The sequence below is a fragment of the Sinocyclocheilus rhinocerous genome, unplaced genomic scaffold, assembly GCF_001515625.1.
Source record: "Sinocyclocheilus rhinocerous isolate Xijiao unplaced genomic scaffold, SAMN03320098_v1.1 scaffold600, whole genome shotgun sequence".
NCBI lineage: Eukaryota > Metazoa > Chordata > Actinopteri > Cypriniformes > Cyprinidae > Sinocyclocheilus > Sinocyclocheilus rhinocerous.
Window position 1 is genome coordinate 632,099 of NW_015653464.1, and position 6,217 is coordinate 638,315.

Below are 6,217 nucleotides of genomic sequence, written 5' to 3' on the forward strand. Positions count from 1 at the left end.
TTTCTGATTCAACTATAGCCTATTTAAATATCCTAAACCATTTAATTTGTTTAAAACAATTATATACTGCTTTGGCCAGTGGAAAAGAAAGAGATCCACTCTATTCTAAAAAGATTCTCTGAGAAGTATTTTATACAATTTTGTTTTTACATTAATTTTGATATATTTATTCGAAAACAAGACAAGGACAGTGAATGATTTTTTAGCAATGTACTGTACCGTACAAATTGCATTTTAGTCTGCATGTCATATTTTCCTAATGTCTTGTACCTTTGACGGTGTTAAACATGGTGTCACGTGGATGGGAATATGCATGGAAATGATATGCAAATGAGGTTATGCATAGTAAAACTAGGCGTTGTAAACTCCACATATGGTGATTTTGGGGAGATGCATGTCCGCTGACAGGGATTTATAAAAGGATTTTTGCGCAGGTTCTGGCAAATCTAGCTTTTGTGCGTACGTACACTTTTAGGGTGAAATCTACGGAAAGTTTTATACGTGAGGCCCCTGACGTGAGATTTGATCGTAGCCACCGCTCACGTTTTGCGTTGAATCGACCGTACGCCCAATTTTCTGTCATACGTTCGTTTCGTAAATGAGGCCCAGTATGTGTTCCCTTTTGCTGTAGTAAATCCTGTCTATTTCACACTGTCAGAGGTATTGATTGCCTCATACTGGGACGAGGGGGAACAGTCATCGCACATAGGGAGTCCCAGATCCCAGGCTTTCTCTGCAGGAATGTGGGCTGGAGCCTGGGCAATACCCATAGTGGATCATTTGGTCTCGGTAACTGGGACTCAGCCGGCCTTACTGGCCCATAATGCATGAGAGAACCATCTGCCCTGTCAGTCAAAGAGGAATGGAGGATGACTCAGAGAAGATGCCTGTGTTATTAGTATTATAAACAGGACATCATGCATTATTATTCATTTGTTATATAAAAAAAAGAAAGTTGCACCGGTCCTGGCTTTCCTGAAACACTTGGTGGCCAAGGCATGAGAAGACGTGACAAGACCTACACAAAAGCTGTCCACTGGCAAGTTTAAATAGGTCTGAATATATTAGCCTACTGCACAACCAAGGGTAGTAAATCCTGTCTATTTCACACTGTCAGAGGTATTGATTGCCTCATACTGGGATGAGGGGGAACAGTCATCGCACATAGGGAGTCCCAGATCCCAGGCTTTCTCTGCAGGAATGTGGGCTGGAGCCTGGGCAATACCCATAGTGGATCATTTGGTCTCGGTAACTGGGACTCAGCCGGCCTTACTGGCCCATAATGCATGAGAGAACCATCTGCCCTCTCAGCCAAAGAGGAATGGAGGATGACTCAGAGAAGATGCCTGTGTTATTAGTATTATAAACAGGACATCATGCATTATTATTAATTTGTTATATAAAAAAAAGAAAGAAAGTTGCACCGGTCCTGGCTTTCCTGAAACACTTGGTGGCCAAGGCATGAGAAGACGTGACAAGACCTACACAAAAGCTGTCCACTGGCAAGTTTAAATAGGTCTGAATATATTAGCCTACTGCACAACCAAGGCTGCACGGAGGTGTTTATTTCGCGAACATTCAGAACATTATGAAAATAGCATTGTGATTGAAGGATAGAATCTGAAGCAAATGATAAGATTTGCACATTTCTTTTTTATAATAATTTGTCAGTGACGCCGCGTCAGACAATTATGTACACTTATTTACACACACCGTATTTCTGATTCAACTATAGCCTATTTGAATATCCTAAAACATTTTATTTGTTTAAAACAATTATATACTGCTTTGGCTAGTGGAAAAGAAAGAGATCCACTCTATTCTAAATAGATTCTCTGAGAAGTATTTTATACAATTTTGTTTTTACATTAATTTTGATATATTTATTCGAAAACAAGACAAGGACAGTGAATGATTTTTAGAAGATGCCTGTGTTATTAGTATTATAAACAGGACATCATGCATTATTATTAATTTGTTATATAAAAAAAAGAAAAAAAGAAAGACCGGTCCTGGCTTTCCTGAAACACTTGGTGGCCAAGGCATGAGAAGACGTGACAAGACCCACACAAAAGCTGTAGGGCAGATGGTTCAATCAATCAATCAATCAATCAATCATTCAATCAATCAATCAATCAATAAAAGCAAAATATAACATAAATGTATATTTTGTTATACTACACTGCAATGTTGCACTACCAAAGCAAATTTCTACCTGAAAGTCATGAATGAGCCTTGAAAGCGCAAATGTCAGGTAGTTTTTAATTTGTCTCAAGTGCTCTAATAGAAGTATAATTTACTTCTGTCTGACATGGTGGCCTCTCTTTTTGAAAGACTGGGCCTTCTGTTTCTCACCATGTATCCGAATCATCAAAATTGGCAGGAGTTTGTGTTGTTATGGGTGGTTTGTTTATGCAGCTGTCTTAGTGGATCTCAAAACATTCAGTAAAAGTTTGGACTGGTCAGGAGCAACTTTACTCCAGGTCATAAATCATAGAAAAAGATAGTGGGAGTGAACAGATTGTTACATTTGTCATTAAGGAGCAACATTGGAGTCTTTATAGGCCTTTTCAGCAAATGTCCAGACCCTCTTAACAGATTGTCTGGCCATTTTATACATTTCCTCTTCCCCTCCTCAGACCCTTGAAAATCACAATGCAGCTGTCTGACCAGACCCTAACCAAAATCAGGTCAGATTTAAAGGAATAGTTCTGCTAAAAGGAAAACTATGCCTTTAAGAACCATACTTCATGTAAGGCCTAAATGTCTGAGACCACATTAAAAAAAAAAAATCTGGATTTGCTTATCAATCTTATTTTATATAACTTATCAAATCTTTCATCAAATGTTTTAAAACTTTCAATTAAACATTTTACTCAAATTTTTATAATGTGAATATAATTTACAATAAAAAAATTAATAAATTGCTGTTTGTTGTACATATCGAGGCAGTTCGGAAATAAAATAAAATATAAATTCTCTATCGCATTTGAAAATAACATACCACCTACAAAAACCAAAACTACCATAAACCTAAAGCAAACATGAAATGAAAACATTTGCTAAACCAACCATGTCATTTTAGCTTGCATCTACAAGACTTTGAGATCATTTATTATTGCTCATGTTTCACGGGACTCATACTTAAACACTCCACATTAGGTGCAGTGCTGTACCAGGTGGGCTACAAAGCAAGTTGACTATTTCAGAAAAGCCATATATATGGAGCTGCTTATGTGATTCAAACATCAAAATGTATTAGTTTACAATCATGCACAGTGGTAAAAAGTGATAAATCTGCATGCTTTCAAATTTCACTATTGGACTCAGAGATTTAGACACCATTGTATATATAAACGGTCATGTTTAATTAAAAAATATCAATGTGAATTATTAAAAATAGTATTTTCTTTGATTAAAAAGGTTTGCGGTTACTTACTGTCAGATAAGCTATGATTGGTGGATATTTAGGTTAATTGGTTGCAATTGTTTAATCTCTGTATGCTAGGTTTGCATCTTTAACCTGCTGTTTTTTGCCGCGACATAACACATGCACTTTCTCATAGGTATACAGTACATAAGCACAAATTGTTGTTGGAGAACCATGATTTAGATGCCAGCATGCTATTTTGGCCTTTCACAGTGCCACATGAACCACATTAGCCCAAAATTCATGCCAGCTCTGCCACAGGAGTGTTTGCGGAGAGCATCACACCAGGAGGCGTCTATAGACTTTATTAGGAAGAATGTGGTGTTGTCATCACTGTTAAAGATCAGATGAACAAGCTGCAGGCAGAACAAGCCACCAAAGCCTGATAAAATACAGTTTATGACTAAAATAATTCCAAATTCATGTGATTCCAAGAAACAGAGAGACACAGAAGCTCTAACCTCGCCTCGTTTTATCCGGAGAGCATTTATAAGTAGGCCCCACAGGCTTCTGTGCAATCTTTTGGAGAACAGATAACTATTATCAGTGACAGCTTCTCTGTCCAGCGCTCTGAATGCAGTGTTTCATATGCTGTTTGATCCCTCTATTGTTCAGTGGACCAGTAGAGGTGAGTTCATGCATGTTTCGTATTAAGGTCCATACTGCATGCACGTGAACCCAGGACCTGTGGGTGTCCTTTTCTGGCGTTTAAGCAGTAATCCTTTTGTACATTGTCATGTTTCTGTGTGTGGGATTTCAGATGAGATTTTAATTGCCGTGACATCATCTCCCTGTATCTGCACTAAAATCACTGACAAAGCACAGTGCCTACTCAAGCATGATTCAAGGAACAGAGAGCAACAGATAAACATGGATGGTACAAAACGATAAACATGGGGACAGATAAACATAAGTAATTTCTTCTCTCAGTGGGTCTATACTTTCCCTTTTGGATCTGGTCTTGATTGCAATAATTGCTCGCTCCACCCATTGTTTTGCAGCATAGAGAGTTTGTTTACAGTGTTGATGGTTTAACACGTGTAACTTGAACACAAGATCCACGTGGTGAGTCTGTATTAACATTCCACTAAAATGCCATCATTTTCTCACGAACATTAGATTTGAACTAGATTTTTACAAAATGTGAGTTCTTGACCATCCAAAAAAACTCATAAGGTGTTGCTACTGTAGGTCATGTCTAGTTGGCTTCTTACTGGTCAGGTCAAAAGACTCCATTTCAAGTACATCCCAGGCTTATTAGAAAAACGTGCCTGTGGCGACATTTATCCAAAATGTATCCAATGTCAGTGCTGTTAGAAAGGCATTCAGTTTTAACTGAAACAGATGAACATGAATCAGAAAATTTGTAACCCAATCGCTCCACATTGCAAGTGCAGTGGAGCTAGTTATGCAATGCAAATGCTCAACATTATGGTAAAATGTTTTGAGGCGATAACATGGTATTGTGCAAGAAACAACATGAAAATAAATCTTTATTAATTGATAATCTGCCCCTGTGAAATAATAATGTGAAAATTTAAGTTTTATTGCTTAGAAAAATAATATCACAACCCTCCTCAATGTAATGAAAAATGTACTGTTAAAGGCTGAAAAATGTCATATGGTTATTTTCCTTACACCGTGAACACGTGGTTGAACATATCTCAATAATTATTATTAATAAAAATGTAAGTTTAACATTTTTCAAGGTTATTTATTGATTTATTTATGTATGTGTGTATGTATGCATGCATTTTTTTTTACAATAATGAATTTTAAATTCGTAAATCTTATGAATGCTTTTGCAGAGATGCACCTCATGACATTTCACAAACTACTAACTTTGGCTTGTCATAAAAAAAAAATCGAATATTTTAAGAGACTTACTGGCCTTAATACACAGTCATGATTGAATGCAGCAATTGAATCCCCCTCAGTAGAAATCACGGTCCGGGGGCACATAGACAAAAGGGCACTTTAGCGTCGGTGATTAAATGGACAGGGGCTCGAGGAGCTTAATATATATTCGCATAGCTAGAAATATGAGAATGTTCTTGTTAATATTTACTAATGAACTTACTAAACATTACCTAAGGATTATATGATTATTTCATGTAAATTAAAATGCTTGCAAATGTCAGTAAGCTTTCAGTTTATGTGATCTTCATTTGTTGGTCTTTGTTTGTTGTGTAGACCTATATTTACACATCTTAACAAATTATCTATTAATTATTTATTCATGTTTTTGCAGTACCCAATCTAAAGTGGAAACTATTCATCATTTGCAAATGTATATAAATGTTTACTAATCATTAGTACCTTTATGAGCAGTCATCTCGATGGCAAAAAGTGTCCCGAAAGACCTGAATTTACCCTATTCACACATCTTTACTAATCATTTATTAATCATTTATTCATGTTTTTGCAGCAGCCAATCTAAAGTTGAAACTATTCATCATTTGTAAATGTTTATAGATAAACTATCATTAATCATTTAGCATTTAGTAAACAGGGGAAAACAAATCTTTTTTTTTTTTTTTAAAGAAACAATTTTTTGCATTAAAACAAGCTTTTAATCATTTTTTAAACTTCTGTTAAAATCATTTGTAGATTTTCAAGAAGTGCTTGATCATACGGAATTGAAAGTTTAATGACATTTTATAAGCATTTTAACTTACCTGAAATAATGATTTGTTTGAACATTATCTAATGTTTAATAAGTTTATTAGCAAACATTAACAAGCACATTATCTCACGTTTCTAACTCTTTGAATATATATTAACTAA

General features: G+C 35.9%; 1 protein-coding gene across 2 annotated transcripts in view; it reads left to right on the forward strand.

The window, feature by feature from the left end:
• The window catches only part of LOC107715912 (collagen alpha-1(IV) chain-like), a 66,905-nt gene that overhangs the window by 9,243 nt on the left and 51,445 nt on the right, over window positions 1-6,217 (forward strand). The window lies entirely within an intron of this gene.